This window comes from Pongo abelii, chromosome 16, assembly GCF_028885655.2.
Source record: "Pongo abelii isolate AG06213 chromosome 16, NHGRI_mPonAbe1-v2.0_pri, whole genome shotgun sequence".
NCBI lineage: Eukaryota > Metazoa > Chordata > Mammalia > Primates > Hominidae > Pongo > Pongo abelii.
In genome coordinates this window covers 18,592,152-18,612,792 of record NC_072001.2, presented here as the reverse complement: position 1 = coordinate 18,612,792, position 20,641 = coordinate 18,592,152, and the positions used below count along the sequence as shown (strand labels likewise).

At 43.9% G+C, this 20,641-nt stretch overlaps 1 pseudogene; it reads right to left on the bottom strand.

Moving 5' to 3' along the window:
* Positions 1 to 1,234: 1,234 nt before the first annotated feature.
* On the bottom strand, positions 1,235 to 20,526 carry LOC129050559 (golgin subfamily A member 6-like protein 6; annotated as a pseudogene).
* Between the last annotated feature and the right edge of the window lie 115 nt (positions 20,527 to 20,641).

Below are 20,641 nucleotides of genomic sequence, written 5' to 3'. Positions count from 1 at the left end.
AAAATAAAAATAATAACTTTCCCAAGTTTTTTGTAAAGAGAACTAATAGCGGCTTAAAATTAGAGAGGATTTTTTTTTTTCTGTGAGTCAACTATATTCTTCAGTGATTCTTATTTTTGAGGGGTAATGCATTTTATGGCCTATATAAAATCTCTCCCAAATGCCTTTAAAAGCCTTAAAATATATGTCCCCATGTCCTGATAGTGAAGAAAGCAAATGTTCAATCAAGCATGCAGTTTCTTATTTATTATGTGATTCCCAAATTCTATTCCCTGAGCAGGTCTAATGTAGACAGACATAAAATATGAATCATTTTTCCCTTATGATTTTTGCCCATACACTTTTCTGTTACAACCCAGGCACCATTAAACCATGCATTTATGCCACAGAAACTATTTAGACTCTCACAAAAAAATGTGTCCCCCCCCCATCAAAAACAGTTGTTGGAAGGTAATTGAAGACCTCAGCCAGGACTTGAGTGACCAGGCCTAGGAAGTGACCCTGACAGTCTATAGTGCTTTTCCCACATTTGGTGATTGGTCAACAGTAGAGGGCTAAGAGGCTAAGAAACTGAGTGTGAAGTGATAGTTAAGAGGCTGGAGAGCCTAGCTGACTGTTTGGCACTCTCACAGGGCTGAAATGACCTAATGAGAATTTGGGTCCCAGGAAGGAGATGGGACCTTGGTGGGGACCCTGGAAGGGCCACCCCTAGGAGTCCAAATGAATAAAACATAGACCAGCTGTCATGAAACCTAAAACCTGCTTTGAACTAGCTTAGTCCCAAACCAGATGAAGGCGGTCTGCTCTTACTCCAATTGTGTGCCATAAAGTCAAAGTCACTACTCTCTGGAGGCAGATAAAAGTTTACTAGGCATGCCATAAGACAAGACAACACAAGACTAAATGAGAAAGACCAAGAAAAAAACAATAGAAATGTACATAGATATTATAGTCCTCAGGTAGAAACTTTTTTTTTTTTTTTGAGGTGTAGTCTCACTCTGTCACCCAGACTGGAGTGCAGTGGTGTGATGTAGGCTCACTACAACCTCAGCCTCCCATGTAGCCGGGATTACAGGTATGTGCAACCATGCCCAGCTAACTTTTTTAACGGGGTTTCATCATGTTGGCCAGGCTGGTCTTGAACTCCTGACTTAAGGTGATCCACCCACCTAGGCCTCCCAAAGTGCTGCGATTACAAGTGTGGGCGACCATGCCAGGTGAGTATTTTGCCACAATTTAAAATAAATTTTCTTTTTTTTTTTTCTTTTTTTCAAGTTTGTTCTCAGACTATATTCACAAAGTTCCACGGCAGCTTACACTTCTGTAGGCCTTGTTGACAGTGCTGGCTTTTAGATACTGATGATCTTCATCTTTTTCTTATCTCCTCGGTAGAAGAATGGGATGCAGGAGGTGCTGCCTAAGACTGGGCGCTCCTGGGCATTCTTCCTTCCACCAAGCAGCTGCATGATCTGCTGTGCAGTGCGGTTGTCATGGGAATAACCCTTCCCGGCCTCTCGTGCAGGCTTCACGCTGCCAGGGTGGCTCCTATCAGAAAGGTCTTTGGAGGGAGGGAGGCAGGGCTCTGAGCACCGCTCCTCCTGCATCTTCTCCTCCTGCTCTCCCATCCTCTCCTTCTCCCGCATCTTCTCCTCCTGCTCTCCCATCCTCTCCTTCTCCCGCATCTTCTCCTCCTGCCCCCGCATCTTCTTCTCCTCCTCCCGCATCTTCTCCTCCTGCCCCCACATCTTCTCCTGCTTCTGCATCTCCTCTTCCTTCTCCCGCAGCTCCTTTTCCTGCTCCCGAAGCCTTTCCTACTGTATCCACATCTTCTCCTCCTCCTCGCGCATCTTCTCATCCTGATCCCACAGCCTCTCCTCCTTCAATCGCAGCCTCTCATCCTGCTCCCGCATCTGCTCCTCCAGCTCGTGCATCTGCTCCTCCTGCTTCCACATCTGCTCCTCCACCTCTCCCATCTGCTTCTCCTTCTTCCACATCTGCTTCTCCAGCTCACGCAGCTCCTTCTCCTGCTTCCGCATCTGCTCCTCCTGCTTCCTCATCTGCTCTTCCTGCTTCTGCATCTGCTCCTCCTGCTTCCAAATCTTCTCCTCCTTCTTCCGCATCTGCTCCTCCAGCTCGGGCCTCTGCTCTTCCTGCTTCCACGCCTGCTCCTCCTGCTTCTGCATCTGCTCCTCCTGCTTCCACATCTGCTCCTCCTGCTTCCGCATCTGCTTCTCCAGCTCACGCAGCTCCTTCTCCTGCTTCCACAGCTGCACCTCCTGCTTCCTCATCTGCTCCTCCTGCTTCCTCATCTGCTCCTCCTGCTTCCTCATCTGCTCCTCCTGCTTCCTCATCTGCTCCTCCTGCTTCCGCTCTGCTCCTCCTGCTTCCTCATCTGCTCCTCCTGCTTCCTCATCTGCTCCTCCTGCTTCCGCATCTGCACCTCCTGCTTCCGCATCTGCTCCTCCAGCTCATGCACCTCCTTCTCCTGCTTCTGCAGCTTCTCCTCCTGTCTCCACATCTTCTTCTCCTGCTCCCACATCTTCTCCTCCTCCTCCCACATCTGCTTCTCCTGCTGCCACAGCCTCTCCTCCTGTCTCCACATCTTCTCCTCCTGCTCCCAAATCTTCTCTGCCTGCTCCCACATCTTCTCCTCCTGCTCCCTCATCTGCTGCTCCTGCTCCTTCATCTTCTTTTCCTGATCCTGCAGCTCCTTTTCCTGCTCCCACATCTGCTCCTGCTGCTCCCACAGCTCCTTTTCCTGTGCCCACAGCTTCTCTCCTGTCTCCGCATCTTTTCCTCCTGCTTCCGTATCTTCTCCTCCTGATCCTGTAGCTTCTCCTCCTGCTTCCGTATCTTCTCCTTCTGATCCTGTAGCTTCTCCTCCTGCCTCCACATCTTCTCCTCCTGCAAAGTGTTGGTTTGAACCTGAAAAGGAAATAGACTCATAAGCTAGCTATATAAATGTAATCTATAAAATAACAGTTTTCATCTATGATTCTTTAAAAAGAAATTTTAAGCCCTAACCCTGAGGTTCTGATTTCCCAGACAGGTCCCCACTTTGTAGATTTTTAGCACACTCTAGAGGATTCTATGGTGGGACCAGAACAAGGACCCAAATTTTCCAACTCTTGGCTGGACCCTCCCCATACCCTGCATGATCCCTAGACCATGGTCCCAGCTGGATGGGGCTCCCACAACCCTGAGGGCTGCAGTCTCTCACCTGTGGCAGCAGGATTTTGTCCTTCTCCAGCTTCCTTTTTAGCCCCTTGATGTGGAGCTGGATCTCAGACTTTTCAGATTCTACGAGTCGAAGTTTTTCTTGTAGTTTGGCATTTTTCTCCTTCAGCTCCTCATTGGTTATGCTATAGCCAGAGGCAGTAGAGAAAGGAATGAATGAAGAACAGAAAGGACCACTTTGGTGATCGACCCTCTACCCTCACCCCACAACCACAGAATCATGGCACTGGAAGGGACCCCAGGAATTAAAAGTCCCAGGTGGCAGGCCAGAGAGAGGACATGAGTTGCCTGAGGCTACCCCATGAGTCAGTGGCACAGGCGGCACTAGAGCTTCCCTGCACACACATGAAAACCTGTACGAGCCACTCACCATGCTTACCTGTACCCCCCACCTCCCAGCACACCACCCCCACTAAGGGCTCCCAGACCTCCCATCCCAACTTCCCCCATCCTACATGTTCCTATACAGCTCCAGACTCATGGTGTCCCTCTCATTTGTTAACTCCTCGATGTACTGCAAATAGAGAAAGGTCAAGTCAGGATAGAGCAGGCAGAGGAGCAGCTGGCCGACCAGTAATGACAGCTACAGTGACTACTCCACAGTAACTCTTGCTCCCTCTCAATCACACCCGACATGTTCTGAAGACATTTCCAAGCCCATGGTCTCATTTGTTTTCCTTTCTTTCTTTCTTTTTTTTTTTTTTTTGAGATGGAGTTTCTCTCTTGTTGCCCATGCTGGAGTGCACAGGCATGATCTCACCTCATCGCAACCTCCGCCTCCTGGGTTCAAGTGATTCTTCTGCCTCAGCCTCCTAAGTAGCTGGGATTACAGGCATGCACCACCGCACCTGGCTGTCACTTGTTTTTCAAAGAACTCAGTAAGGGTGGAAGGGACACGGAAAGAGATTGAATTGATAGCTGGCTAACAGGGGCCCAGAGAGATCAGATAATATTGCTATTCCTATTACTCTTATTACTACCACTGTTGGAACCTTTATTGAGTGCTTCACCAGGCACGATGCTAACAATCCCATTTAATCCTCACAACCTCCATAGGAGATGGTTACCATTATTATCTCTATTGTGTAGATGAAAAACATGGGGTATTAAAGGTTAAGTGCTGCCTAAGATCACTTAGAGCTGGGATTTCAAAACCCAGGTATATCTGATTCTCTAAGCCCATTCTTTCACTGGGGGTAGGGACACAGATAAGGAGAAGGAAATTAATCCTTTGTTGATTTTTGAAAGAACGATACATTGGCATAGTCCAAACCTCAGAAGGTACAGAAGGGAAATATCTCCCCCCAACACTGTTCCTATCTCCTGAGTTTTTACGAATCCTTACAAACATGTTTTATTTATATTACCATAATACATACACACACACATGTATGTGTGTTCCCTCTCTCTACACAAATGGTAACATACTAAAGATACTCTTCTGTACTTTCATGGTACAAGTACCCTAACCCCCACCTAGGATTTGACCAAGGGTGCAGCCAAGTATGGGCAGGGTGGGCACTTGGCCTCGGAGCTCTGTGTCCAGTGCTTGCTCCCCACAGCACCCCACAACTCACCCACAGCAGCTGACTCAGCCCTAACCTGCCTCTAACAACCACACACAAAAGCAGCAAGAAATGGCCCATGCTGTCTTCTGGGCAGGACACTGCATCCTGCAGAAGGGACCTTTAGGCTCATTCCTCTATCTGCAAAGCTGGGCTCCCATGGGACCGTGCAGGTGATTGGACTCACCCTGTCTGCCTTCTTGTGCTGTATGGACACAGAGGAGAGAGCCGGCTGTAACTCTCCTTCAAAGTGCCAGGAATGATGCAGGTGGTCTGCCAGATAATGGGACTCTCCTGGAATGAGAGAGGTTGAGATGCGGCCCAAAGGACTCCCCCAAAGGCCTGTGAAAGTGCGAGGTTGAGGGATGATGGGGTGCCCAGATTCCCACCTTCAAATTTCCCGGCAGCATCCTGGCTGTAGTAGAGCACTGTCTCCAGTTCAATTTTCTGACACATAAGGATTTCTATGGTATGATCCTGGGCCTTTGGGAGAAAAGACAAGCAAGTGCTGAAAGAGAAGCAAAGAAACCTCATCCAGAGGACAGGAGGGAACTTCACCCCCTCCACTCACCTCTAGCTGCCTCCTTAGGGCTGGCTGGTGTTGATGGCTCGCCTTCTTTTCCTATAGGAAGAGGAAGAAAGAGCTCCTACTAGGGGGAGGCAGAGATCCAGAGCAAGAGACATGCCCCCAGAATGGCCCCCTGCCCCAGGACAGGCCCACCCATGGGACCAGGTTATCAGGGACCCTGTGGAGATGGGGTGGAATCTGGGAGGTGAGCCTTCCTCCCCAGGCTGGGAGTAGGCAAGATGAGACTGGGGCCTCTACATCTGAGTGCCCCCCAAACCCAGCAGTCATGTCATGAGCAAAGAAAGAAACCATGTTACTTCTTTCAGCTGAGCTCGGTTCTGTTGTTTCTGTGGGGAGAGTCAAAGGAAGGTGACTGAGGGTGGCCCCCTCGACTCTATTCCTCAGGCCAGGAAGCAGTCGGCAGGGGTCAGGAATGGATTTTAAGGGCAAAGTTCTCAGACCCAATGGGAACATGAACTGGTCAACTCTCCTCAACTCCCAAAGAAGAAGGATTTGGGTCTTTGTTGGTTTTTGCCCACAGCCGCGGAACTCAAAGTCTGAAACTAGATTCTCTTGAAAAGACAGTAACAGAAACCTTCGGAGATGGAGTGTGAGAAAAGCCCACCCTTCTGCCAGCTTGTGATTTAGAAAGGTGCATTCATTCAGCAAACGTTGAGCACATACGGGCCAGGGACAGCTCCTCACAGCAGGGATAGAGGTCAGAAAAGGCAGAGAGGAGCCCTTGGCCCCGAGGTTTCCATTCTAGTGGGCCTTTAACTGTCGGGCTCTCAGAGATAACAGAAACCTCTGATACTCTCTAACTCTACCTCAGGAAATGCAAGCCCAAGAAGGAGAGTTTATAGCAGGCCCTGGACTAGGGATTAACATAAAAACACAATGATAAATCTCATTTAAACTTCACAAATACAAGTAAAACAATACCACTCCTGTTTTACAGATGTGAAAAGAGAGGCCCAAAGAGATCAAGCTATTTGCCCTAAATCATATCCCTAGGAGATGGAGAGGTAGGATTCAAACCCAGAACTCTTAACCAGTACCTGGCAGTTCTTCCACAATCTTAACAATTACCCTCCACCACCCCTTGGGCCCTCTGTCCCCAAGGAGCCTGGCCAGCCAAGACTCACATCCTCAGGTGAGTGGCAACCATCAGAAGTGGTTGTCTCAGGGTTAGTGCCATTATTTATTTTCTTCTTTTTGGCGTCGCTTGCTCCTGCACCAACACTAGGGCTGGTCTGGGCATGATGGTCTCTCAACTGTGGAAAGGAAGAGCAATGATACTCATGAGAACTACAAGATCCTACAGTCACATCTTGCTTCACAGTTTATACTAAATACTCTTATAGACCATCTGATTTAATGCCACCAACTGTAGGAAATGTTGTCACAATCACTTAGTGACTGAGAGAGATTGATACCATGGCTGAAAAAAAAGGCAGTAATGGAACTTAAACTCAGTTTTCTGACTCTGAGCTCTGGGATTTTGCCACAAATCAGCAGCTGCCAGGGACCAAAACCAGAGGCAGAGGTAGAAAAGCAAATATTAAGCAGGCAGGAACTGTACACTCTGTGGTTTAGAGTTATTCACCCTCACACGTCTGTTAGTGTTAAGAAGTACACCAGTACCTCTCAAATCTTTACATCAATGTATCCTCATGGCAGAAGGCAGCCTTTCTGTTAAATCCGGGAATTTAGCAGAAAGAGGACAACCCAAGCCTCATTTCAGAGAGAAGTCTTGTATACTCTTATAAATCTATGTGACTTTCATCCCTAAGTACATTAATGTTTCATCTCTCAATAGAATCAAGGGAAACTGATGCTTCAGAAAGATGCCCCATATTTATCCTGTGGCACTCAAAGTACCCCAGGTTGAGATGAGATGAGGAAGACTCAAGCTGTCAAGTCCAGTTTCCCAAGATCTGTTCCACAGAAGATAAGCAGATCTCACTCCAGAAACCAGTGACTGAGGGGCACTCTGGTCCCAGAACAATGGAGAATTCAAATCTGAGGTGCAGAACTCAGAAAAAATGTTAAAGTGTCTCTGGAGAGTAGAAGCCTGGGAGAAAACCCAACCCAACCCGTTCTCCCATTGCCACCCAGAGACACTGTCAACATGTGGAGCTCATGGGGGAGGTGTAGGCTTTTCACACTGTCAACGTCTGTGGTAAGGAAGTCAGGCAGCCTGAAACCTCTCTCTTCTAGGTCCCACGGTCCCCATTCCCCTTCCAGCTGGAAACCTGTGCTGCAACCAGAGGAAACAGAAGTGGGCAAGAACACTTAGGGGACTGGGTCCTAAGACCAAAGGGCAGTCTTGTGGTAGTAATGACAGTTTGTAGAGGGACTGTGACATCACTACATTCCACTCCTCGGTGGAGTGGCGGGGGTGGGGGGGACACATTAGTGCAATGCCCAAGTGGCCGCATTGAGACTGGGGAGGGGGGGTCACAAAATTGGGACCCATGTCCTTGGAGACATGACCCCAAAGAGCCCCGGGAGGTCAGGCTTGGGGCGGCAGGAGGTGAGGGCCAAGTAAGGAGCAAGGAGCCCCAGGAGTCACATCCCCAATGTCACCCTGTGGCAACTGGTGAGGGCAGGTTCTGGGGCACCCAGGTCCTTGGAGATGTGAGCCCAAAGAGCCCAGGGAGGTCGGGTTTGGGGTAGCAGGGGGTAAGGGCAGAGTATGGAGTTGGAAGCCCCGGGAGTCACCTGCTCAAAGTCACCCTGGGGTGCCGGGCAGGGCAGGGGCAGGACTCATGTGGGGGTTGGGCTGACTGACAAGATTTTGGTGTGGGGATCCCAGAGGTACTGGGGGAGCCCAGCCCGGTGTGCCTCAGGAGTGGCACAGACTGGCATCAGCTCAGCTGTCAGAGGGGGCCTCAGCTTGGGTTAGGGTGCTTGTGCGTTTACCTTTTCCTTAGCCTCGGCCAATTTGTTCTGTCGGGTTTCTTTGGACATCGTGGGTTGGGTAGGGAGGTGGGGGTGGGTAGGGGGGTGGGGATGGGTAGATGAGTGGGGGTGTGTAGGGAGGTGGGGGTGTGTAGGGAGGTGGGGGTGTGTAGGGAGGTGGGGGTGTGTAGGGAGGTGGGGGTGGGTAGGGGTGTGGGGATGGGTAGGGAGGTGGGGGTGGGTAGGGAGGTGGGGGTGTGTAGGGAGGTGGGGGTGGGTAGGGGGGTGGGGGTGGGTAGGGAGGTGGGGGTGTGTAGGGAGGTGGGGGTGTGTAGGGAGGTGGGGGTGTGTAGGGAGGTGGGGGTGGGTAGGGGTGTGGGGATGGGTAGGGGGGTGGGGGTGGGTAGGGCGGTGGGGGTGTGTAGGGAGGTGGGGGTGTGTAGGGAGGTGGGGGTGGGTAGGGAGGTAGGGGTGGGTAGGGAGGTGGGGGTGGGTAGGGGGGAGGGGGTGGGTAGGGAGGTGGGGATGGTCAGGGAGGTGGGGTTGGGGCCACATCAGCACGATCCAGGTGAGGACAACTATACACCTCCAGTCACCTCTACGTCGCTGTGTGACTGAGCCAGAGGAGGCGTAACCAGGGCTGCACTAGAATGCAGAATAGGGGCATGGCCTTAATGCTTGAAGCCCATTGGCCAATGAGAAAGATGAAAGGAAAAGGAGTTGTGGCCAGACAGCAGCGTGTCATGAAGGACCTGTGTTGTCACAAGGAAAGCTGCCCATGCAACTGCTGTCCCCATCCACTCCAGGAGAGGGGCGGGGCTGGCTTTCACTTGAAAAACTTTAAAACTTTATTACCTCAGTTGAGGTACAAATCCTATTAAAATGGAAATTTTATAGTGTGCTTGATGATTGATAAAGCAGACTTTAGTATCCAACATTCCAATAAGATAAAGTAATCACAATGTTTTCTCTTTTTTGGAAAAACTTTCTCTTATTCTCCTACATTAGTGTTAAGTTAAAAAAAAAAACAAAAAACAAGAAACATGTCTAATATCTTTAAAAACACAAAGCTTTTGAGCCCGGCGTGATGGCTCATGCCTGTAATCCCAGCACTTTGGGAGGCTGGGGTGGGTGGATCACCTGAATTCAGGAGTTCAAGACCAGACTGGCCAACATGATGAAACCCTGTCTCTACTAAAAATACAAAAGTAGCTGGGCATGGTGGCAGGTGCCTGTAATGCCAGCTACTTGGGAGGCTGAGGCAGGAGAATCCCTTGAACCTCTGAGGCAGAGGTTGCAGTGAGCCAAAATCATGCCACTGCACTTCAGCCTGGGTTACAGAATGAGACTCTGTCTCTAAATATATACATACACACACACACACACACACACACACACAGCTTTCCATTTAATAAGCACTCAAAGTTCTTTACAAGGTTAAAGCAAATACAGGACCCTTCTAAAGTAGGGCTAAATCCTAAGTGATGGGGGAGAGAAAAAGGACATAAATAACTCCCACTCTCATGAGGTTAATCACTAAATCCTATTTTTCTACAATCACCTGGCCTCTAAGCCCTGAAAATGAAACTGAATTTCTCACTGGATACTTGGCTATGACTTGCAATCATGAAAGCCAAGAATTGTGTTATGTCACTGTGTATTGATTGTTACCTGGGATCAAGGGTTGACTTTTTCATGATTTGCTCCATTACCTGTGTGCTTCTTATCTCAGACCAAACTAAGCTTTTTTATAGAGTTCTACAATTTACAGTTAGTATGTAAGAGTGGCTCTCAAACATATAGTCTCTGGACCAGGAGCACCTGGGAACTTCTTATAAATGTAAATTCTCAGGCCCCACCCTAGACCTGATGAATCAGAAACTCTGGAGTAGGGCCCAGCAATCCGTGCTGCAATAAGCTGTCCAGGTGTTCAGGAACCTCTGCCATACAGCAGGTAGAAAAATGTGTTTCCTTCTATAGGTCCAAAGCCAGGGATACTATATGTTCTGTCTCAATATGAAACAATGACATGCAATTAAAAGACATAAATCTCCTTCCTATTTCCACCCTCCAGCCAGTGTGTTTTATTTTTATGAGTTCAATAAGAAAACGCGTGGCAATCAGAGATTTCATCTAAAAAATATATTTACAGGTATCAGTTCTCATCCAGCCTGATCTCATCCAATATCATTTCTAGCCTCTTACATCTAAAGTTTTAGAAAAGGATCTTCACATTATAAGACTCAGGCACACTAGGAATTCTATGATAAAAGACAACGTACATCCGAATGTCCAAACTTACTAGAGAAGAAAAGTGGAGTCATTGGCTATATTTTCAAATTGCATTCAACAGGAAATTAAAGTTTTGAATTTTTTTCACCTTCATCCTTCCAAGTTAATAGAATTAAACCAGAATACTCCATTCTTCCACAGCCTGTAGCCAGGCATACTTTTACTGTGTTACTTCTTGCTTTTCAATGGATATAAAGCAAAGTCCTGGTAGGCACATTTTGTATACTTGCAAAGGTGCAAAACTAAACAGTTCCCTCTATTGAATATTAAAACAAAAGTCCTGTAAACCTCAGATGGTGAGTGTAATACTTCAGCACTAGCACGAAAGCCTCAAATATAAAAAGATACCAAGAACCTCGCTAGCAAACACAAGTAAGCTCTTGGCCGGGAGCAGTAGTTCACGCCTCTACTCCCAGCATATTGGCAAGCCAAGGTGGGGTAAGTCAGGAGTTCAAGACCAGCCTGGGCAGCATAGCAAATTCACTTCTCTACAAAAAAATTTAAAAATTAGCTGGGCATGGCGGCACGCACCTGTAGGCCTAGAGCTACTTGGGAGGCTGAGGTGGGAAAATCGCTTGAGCCCAGGAGTTTGAGGCTGCAGTAGCTATGATCATGCCACTGTATTCCAGTTGGGGTGACAGAGTGTGATCTAGGTATTGCATTCTGTCCTGCTCCTGTTTCCACTAAAATCACTGTTAAAATATGTTCATTCAGCAGGATAAAAAATAAGTGAATTTGACTTTGGTGCTTTGCTAGCAAAAAATAAATAAAGTGAAATGACAAATTACTTACTGGGAGAAGGTCTTTGTAACCTCATTGACAGGTAAAAGGTTTGTATCCTTAGCCTATAAGGAAATCTTTAAAATTACTCAGAAAAAAAAATGATTTCCAGCAGAAAATGGGCAATGGAGAAACCAGCACTTCCCACAAGAATAAAAATGGCCAATGAGCAAATGAAAAAGATTCAAAAGCACTAGAAATCAAAGAAATGTAATGAAAACAATGAGATTTTCTGCTTAAAGATCTGCAAAGATGACAAATGGAAGAGGGAACCTGGAGCTCTGTCCTTGCTGGTGGGAGCATAAACTGAACCAATTTTTCTACAGGATAATTGGAACATTTCTTTTAAAAATCCTAAAACAGTTTTATATTATTTTCCTCTAGGAATTCTACTTCTATGAATTCAGTGTAAAAATCCTCACTCGAGTCCATTAAAATGTTTATACCAGGAAATTCACCTCTGGGTGGCAACTATTCTCTTAACATACATCCAGCTACAGGCTGGGTGTGGGGCCTCACGCCTGTAATCCCATCACTTTGGGAGGCCAAGGTGGGCAGATCATGAGGTTAGGAGATTGAGACAATCCTGGCTAACAGGTGAAACCCCGTCTCTACTAATAAAAGACAAAAAATTAGCCAGGCGTGGTGATGGGCACCTGTAGTCCCAGCTACTCGGGAGGCTGAGGCAGGAGAATGGCATGAACCTGGGAGGAGGAGCTTCCAGTGAGCCAAGATGGCACCACTGCACTTCAGCATGGGTGACACAGTTAGACTCTGTGTCAAAAAAAAAAAAAAAAATACATCCAGCTATTAAAAATGGTGATGCCAAGATAAATTTCTGCCATAGAAACATGCTTAAAATATAGGAATTGACAAAAGACCATATGTTATGATTCTACTTTTTAAAATGTTTATATGCATAAAAAGTGTAAAAAGCAACGAACTGGAATGTTTTGAGTGGCAAAATTAAAGATTTTTCTTTATATTTTGTCCTCCAAATTATTAGAAAAAAATGTGATTTCCTTTATAATCAGAGAGAAGTGTTATTTTCATTTATTTATATTTATATTTCTTTTCTTTTTCTTCTTTTTTCTCCTGTATGTATCCCATGTAGGCTAGAGAGCTTAAATTGCTGCCTCTTGAGGGAAATCAGCCCATTTTCAGGACGTGAAGTACAAAAAGCTGTCCCATCTTCCCTTTATTTTTTATTTTTACTTTACTGATTTACTTATTTATGTTGAGATGGAGTCTCGCTCTGTTGCCCAGGCTGGAGTGCAGTGGTGCCTCTCAGCTCACTGCAACCTCCATCTCCCGAGTTCAAGCAATTCTCCTGCCTCAGCCTCCCGAGTAGCTGGGGCTACAGGTGTGCACCACCATGCCCAGCTAATTTTTTTATTTTTATTAGAGAGGGAGTTTTACCATCTTGGACAGGCTTGTCTTGAACTCCTGACCTCAACTGATCCATCTGCCTTGACCTCCCAAAATGCTGGGGTTACAGGCATGAGCCACTGTGCCTGGCCTGTCATATTATTTCTAAACATTTCAGTGATATTTCAATTAATTTAAATTTAATTCTTACTGACCTGATCTCTTATCCTCTGTTTAATGACATCTTCCAGTTGAAAGATGTTTCCTCTATAATCACAGGTGCTAAAGGAAATACAACATGTATTCATTAGGTAGATATCCACTAAACCACTGATGCTCACATCGTAGTCCTTAGACCCTCAGCATCAGCAACACGTGGGAACTTGTTAGACATGCAAATTCCTGGGCCAGCCCCACACCTCCTGAATCAGAAAGTGCAAAAGAGGGACAGCTATCTGTGCTTTAATAATCCTTGAGATTCTCCCTGAAGTTTGAAAACTACAGAACTAGAATACATATGGTAGTAAGTGCTCATACTTTATCCAAGTTACCTTCCCCTCTTTTCCATTCTCTTTTCCATTGAAATAAAATGAGAGCTCATTTGGACTTAATGGATATAAGAAAGAAGGAATGGAAAACACTTTAAAAAATAATAATAAACATTATTACAAACTAATATATGTGAGAGTACTTAGTTGAAACAAAAAGGAGTTTTAGTAAACAGTATTATTCTATATTTGAAAATCAAGGAGAAGTTTATGCAATTTAAAATGTTTACAAACTGCAGTGCAATCTACTACTTGTGAATGTCAGTGTATTAGGAAATGCGTCTACACAATCACAGAGTTATATTTCTTCACAAACTACGAAGAGCGAAATATGTTTTTGTACCTCTTGGTTTCAGTTAAGGACATATTTTGTGCAGTATTTATGTGATTGTGCCTATGCATGATGAATGAATGAATTTCAGTCATACATTGCCTAAATCATAACTTGATGATGCTTGGGAAAGACTCAACAGTTCAAACTTCATGAAGTTCTAATGTCTGTGTTTCAAAACACATCATATTATTAGGATGTAGGGAGATATGTATATGTGCTCCCTGGGGTGGGGATTTCTAGTTACTAGGCCATCTCCATTTTTAGCATTTGGCATCCTCATGACAGGACTTAATGTCCTGTTCTTGCCTTTTATTTTCTGAACTTGCCGCTTTTGCATTCTTTGGGCTCAGTTTAAAGACAGTTACTTTAAGTCCATTTTAAACCCTCAGGCTAGAAATTTGACCACTGTTAATTAGCCACATTATTTGGTCTAATGTTTTTTCTTTATCATTCTGAAACTGGGTTTATCTAATACATTGATAAAGTATTTCAAAGGTACTTTTATCATTGAAATCACTTCACTTTTACCCTGATAAATGTCAATGACTAGGAATGACCTTCAGATAGTGTTTAGCATCTGTAACCAATCTGACAATAATGTGTGCATCAGGTGCTTATGGATTAAATCACACACTGGCATATTTAAGCTAAACGTCAGTCTGGAAAATAAATTTACTATATTAACTGAAATAGCACTCTTTGTGTAGGTATTTGTCATACATTTAAGAAAAAGCTAAAAACAATGGAAATCATATGACAATAACTTAAGTCTTTCTTCAAAGTGTATGCAGTCTTTTGTGATACCACATTCAGCTGAGTATTTGTGCTCTTCCTCATTCAGTATAAGGCAGCTTTCAGTTTGCTTAGAAGGCAACATTGGAAGGTTAGAGTTCATCAGAAACAGAATTTTAAAATGTGAGTTCCACTGAATACATTTTAATTTCTGTAGGAAGAATCAAAACACCTATTTAAAGATTGCAAATATAATAATCATTTTTAAAGTATTGGATTAAATCTGATAGGTTTTCCAGAAATGAACAAAAATCAGTTCTAATACCAAAGCTGATTTTTAGAAAATTTGAAAATGTAAATCTGCCCTATCCATAATATAGTTTCTCTAAAACTTTACCTTAAAGAGTCATTTTAAAACAATGTAACTATTAAAAAATGTAACTGTTATCTTAATGTTCTGAAATAAGTTAAAACATTTTAAAATATGAATACTGTAGTACAAAAGAAAGAAACAGTGGGAAGGAAAACTAGAGAAAGAAATGCCAATTCTAGTCCAAAGCTTTATTTGCCAAGTTTTCTTGGAATGAATTTTTCCAATTTATGAATTCTTGTAAACAGAATGTATAATGGAAATACTGAAAGACTTTTGCCTCACGTGGCATTATTGACTGCTGGTGTGATGCTACTGTAATGTAATAAATTATTAAGTTGTTGCAAAGTGCTGTTTTTGCCTTAAAATTTTATTTTGCATGTCTTGAAAACTATAGTATTGAAGGTATTGATACTGTGCAAATGCTGGGCATGCTTGGCACGAGATAATCTGTTTCATTTTTACAAAATTGTAATGTAACTATGCAAGTGTTTATTAAAAGAACACAAAATTAAAAAGTTATGGGATAAAAAAAGTTATGGGGTGGAAAAGTTACAGGATAAAAAATGTAAAAAAGTTGTGGCAAAAAAACTTGTGGCAAAAAAGTAGAAAAAAGTTTTATGAAAAGTTACAAAAAAAAGTTATGAAAAAGAAGTTATGGGATTTAAAAAAAAAGTCATGGGGGCCAGGTGCTGTGGCTCATGCCTGTAATCCTAGCACTCTGGGAGGCCAAGGCAGGCAGATCATGAGGTCGGGAAATTGAGATCATCCTGGCTAACATGGTGAAACCCCATCTCTACTAAAAATACAAAAATAAAAATTAGCTGGGCGTGGTGGTGGGTGCCTGTAGTTCCAGCTACATGGGAGGCTGAGGCAGGAGAATGGCATGAACCCGGGAGGCAGAGCTTGCAGTGAGCCAAGATTGCACCACTGCACTCCAGCCTGGGCAACAGAGCGAGACTCCGTCTCAAAAAAAAAAGTCATGGAATGAAAATAAAAATTAAAAGCAGGCCCCTATCAGCAAATCCTGGAGAAGTGGGGCTGGAGTCTCCACCACCACCATGTCCCTACCACCCCTTCCCAGTCACTCCTTTACAATTAGGGTAGCAAGACAAGACCTCTGTCTAATGGGAAAAGACAAACAGACCCTTTGCCACCTTGACCAGGGCTGAGTCCTTAAATTTCTGGATAATGATGATTGTTATTTAAGAGCCAGAGGCTGGTAGAGTTGGTTTGTTTGGAGGAGGCCTCGTGGCCTCCTTACTCTCACCATAGCAACTTTTCCCTCAGTGGGGGCTCCAATCTTCTTATTCAGAGAAGTAGCTGAGGTAGGACAGTGGGGCTAACTGTGGATCAGGTGAGGGCACGGGCTGCTGGGGTGACCCCCCTTCCCCAGTGTACATATTGTGTCTGTAACATTTTATATATTCCAGAGGGTAGGGCTGCCCCTGTATCCTACCTAGCAGAGGTTGGAGCTGGCACTTGGGAAGGAGGTTCTAATAATTATTTGTGTCTGGGAAACTTATTTATTGCTAGCATTGGACATAGGAAGGAGGCAGGGATGGGGTCGTAGCTTCCCAGTGGTGTGATCACAGATCACTGCAACCTCCAACTCTCAGGCTCAAGTGATCCTCCCACCTCAGCCTCCCGGGTAGCTGGGAGTATAAGCATGCACTACTATGCCTGGCTAATTTTTAATTTTTTTGTAGAGAAAAGGTCTTGCTATGTTGCCCATGCTGGTCTTGAACTCCTGGCCTCAAGCGATTCTCCCATCTTGGCCTCCCAAAGCACTGGGATTACAGGCATGAGACATTGCTCCTGTCCATGAGGTTTTCTCTTTATTACTGTTTTGTTGTTGTTGTTTCATTTTGTTTCATTTTGTTTTTTGACAGAGTCTTGGTCTGTTGCCCAGGCTGGAGTGCAGTGGTGTGATCTCGGCTCACTGCAACCTCCACCCCCTGGTTCAAGCAATTCTCATGCCTCAGCCTCCCGAGTACCTGGGGTTACAGGCATGAGCCACTGCACCTGGCTAATTTTTGTAGTTTTAGTAGAAACAGAGTTTTGCCTTGTTGGCCAGATTGGTCTCCAACTCCTGCCTCAAGCAATCTGCCCTCTTCAGCCTCCCAAAGTGCTGGGATTACAGGGGTGAGCCACTGCTCCTGGCTAAGATCCCATCTCTATTTAAATAAAAAAACAAAATTCAGAATATGTGGAATATAGAACACCAAAGGCCAAAGTTATTTACCTCTCTGGGGTAATCTCTGTAAACAATTTGAAATATATCCTTTCAAGTTCATACTTGCTATGCATATACATACATATACACACATACGTTGACATATTCCCTCTTCCCTGCTGTCATGCTATTAGAGTCTTCTTTTTTTTTGTAGAAATTGGACCAACTCTATGTTCTTTGCTGGCCCAAATTTCTGCTATTCAGTGATGTGTTGCGAAGATGTGTTTAAGTCAATTTATGCAGCTCTTCAATATCATTTTAAAAGGTTATGATATATGATCATATGATCATATGAAGGTATTACAATTTATTCCAACAGTTCCCTTTTGCACATTTAATAATTTCCATTGATTTGCCAGGGAGAACATTCTCATGTCATGGCTAAATCCTTTTTGTACAGCCATCCTTAATTATTTCCTTAAGATAAACTTTTAAATAAAGTTGCTAGATTAGTCTCATTTCTTAAAAAGTTGATTTTTGACAAAATGGGAGAAAATTTTCGCAACCTACTCATCTGACAAAGGGCTAATATCCAGAATCTACAATGAACTCCAACAAATTTACAAGAAAAAAACAAACAACCCCATCAAAAAGTGAGTGAAGGATATGAACAGACACTTCTCAGAAGAAGACATTTATGCAGTCAAAAAACACATGAAAAAATGCTCATCATCACTGGCCATCTGAGAAATGCAAATCAAAACCTCAATGAGATACCATCTCACACCAGTTAGAATGTCAATCATTAAAAAGTCAGGAAACAACAGGTGCTGGAGAGGATGTGGAGAAATATGAACACTTTTACACTGTTCTTGGGACTGTAAACTAGTTCAACCCTTGTGGAAGTCAGTGTGGTGATTCCTCAGGGATCTAGAACTAGAAATACCATGTGACCCAGCCATCCCATTACTGGGTATATACCCAAAGGACTATAAATCATGCTGCTATAAAGACACATGCACACGTATGTTTATTGCGGCACTATTCACAATAGCAAAGACTTGGAACCAACCCAAATGTCTAACAATGATAGACTGGATTAAGAAAATGTGGCACATATATACCATGGGATACTATGCAGCCATAAAAAGGATGAGTTCATGTCCTTTGTAGGGACATGGATGAAACTGGAAACCATTATTCTCAGCAAACTATCGCAAGGACGAAAAACCAAACACCGCATGTTCTCACTCATAGGTGGGAATTGAACAATGAGAACACATGGACACATGAAGGGGAACATCACACACTGGGGCCTGTTGTGGGGTGGGGGGAGGGGGGAGAGATAGCCTGAGGAGATATGCCTAATGTAAATGACAAGTTAATGGGTGCAGCACACCAGCATGGCACATGTATACATATGTAACTAACCTGCACATTGTGCACATGTACCCTAAAACTTACAGTATAATAATAAAATTTTTTTAAAAAGTTTTTTTGTAGTTTATATGTAACACTGTAGTTTTATATGTACTTGCAAATAGCTATAGTACCAGTAAAAAATGTGATAAAATTAAACTCTTCCACGTATGCCAAAAATACTTTGATTTAGCACTTCATTAAGTGCATGATTACAGTCTCTATATCTTTTGATTTACCTTTCTACCTTTACAATTTTCAGCCCAGATACTTAGAGGTCACATAGTAAATTAAGGTTTTCTTTCTTTAAATAATTTCCATCTTTCTAAATTTGGTGAGTCACAGTAAGTTATTTTTGGGTTGTTGAAATCTGTGGCTTTGTTCTAAATTTGAGCCCAGAAATCATTCCACTTACAAAATATGCTTTGTCTTTCAACATCAGAGTGTCTGGTAGAAGGTGACTGTTCTTGGAATTTAAAAAATCTTAACAGGACAAGAAAAGAATCTAGACACTTTTTCTGTTTCTGATAATATGGCTGAGTAGGTAGACATACTGGCTAGTCCTTGCAAAGACATATTTGAACTTGCCAAAAAAAAAAAAAAAAAAAATCCAGAGTCTCTAAGAATGAAGATGAAGTGAAAATCAGAAGGGCTACTGAGAGAATAATGGGGAAGCAGCCCCAGTTACAAGGGACGTGTGCATGTGTTCAATAAAAAGTTTCAGACGTAAAAAATGTTGAGAAAAATAATATAATTGCCCTACAGATACACATCATCAACAATTTTTCATTCATGGCATGGACAGTTTTTTTGTTTTTGTTATTTTTTGTTGTTGTTTGTTTGTTTTTAAAGGTGGGATTTTGCTATGGTTGCCCAGGCTGGAGTGCAGTGGCGTGATCTTGGCTCACTGCAAATTCTGCCTCCCAGGTTCAAGTTATTCTCCTGCCTCAGCCTCCCGAGTAGCTGGGATTACAGGCACCCGGCACCACATCTGGCTAACTGTTGTATTTTTAGTAGAGATGATGTTTCACCACGTTGGCCAGGCTGGTCTTGAACTCCTGACCTCAAGTGATCCACCTGCCTCAGTCTCCCAAAGTGCTGGGATTACAGGCATGAGTCACCACACCTGGCCACAGCCAGTTTTGTTTCATTTATATTCCCACTTCATTTATATACAGTCGTTCTTCTTCTGAATTATTTTGAAGTAAAATCTGTACATCATATCATTTTTTAATTACCTTATATGTATCTGTAGAAGACAAGGAATTTTTAAAAATAAATATATTCACAATGCCATTAAATACCAAAAAATTAGTATTCTGAAAATAGCCACAAATCCAGAGTTCACATTTTCTTGACTTCCTCATAGGTGATTTTTCTTCTAGGTTTTCTATTTAATCAGATAACTGTTTGCTCATATTTACATTCCTTACTGAACAATGTCTAAACTTAAACTGACATAAAACGCAGATGATCTTCTGACCAAATGCTTAGCCTAAGAAAAAACTTCAAACTGCAGGACGAGTCCCTCCAAATATAGAAAGGACCAGTATTTTAATAGGTATGTTAACTAAAATGTAGCAATGTAAGGAGCAGAGCAGGAAGAACCTTTAAGTCCTAAACTTAGAAGTCAATTTCCTAGTCAGTTTTCGCGGTCCTTCCACAACCACCTCTGGCATCTGTTTTCTCTACAATGAAGGTAACAATAGTAGCTATTTCAGAGCAGGAAAAGGCTTAGAGCAGTGCTACAAGAGGGTCGTGGCTATATAAAGTTTAGCTATTTGTATATTGTAGCAAACCAACTTTTTTTTTGTCAATAATATATTTCTTTTGGAAAACTAGCAGCCTTCTGTTTGGGGACACCTGCAGTTCCACTAAGTGAGCATTGGTGTCTGCTAACCTTTGCCTCTATTTCTCTCAATATATTGTGAAGCTGTTCCTGGATTTAGCAATTTTGTATACTTTCTTTTTCTTTATTATTATTTTCCTTTCCCTTTTCCTGAGACACGGTGCCGCTCTATTGCCCAGTTTGGACTGCAGCAGCGCCATGATGGCTCACTGCCACCTCCACCCCCACCCCTCTCCGGCTCAAGCAATCCTCCTACATCAGCCTTCAGAGTGGCTGGGACTACCTGCGGGGTCCACCAGGCCTGGCTAATCTTTGTGATTTTTGTTTTGTTTTTCCGTTAAGGGTCTGGGTTTTGGGCCAGGCGCAGTGCCGCACGCCTGCCATCGCAACACCCCGGAAGGCCAAGGCCGGCGGATCACCCGAGGTTAGGAGCTGGAAACCAGCCCCACTAACATGGAGAAACCCCATCTCAACCAAAATAAATAAATAAATAAATAAG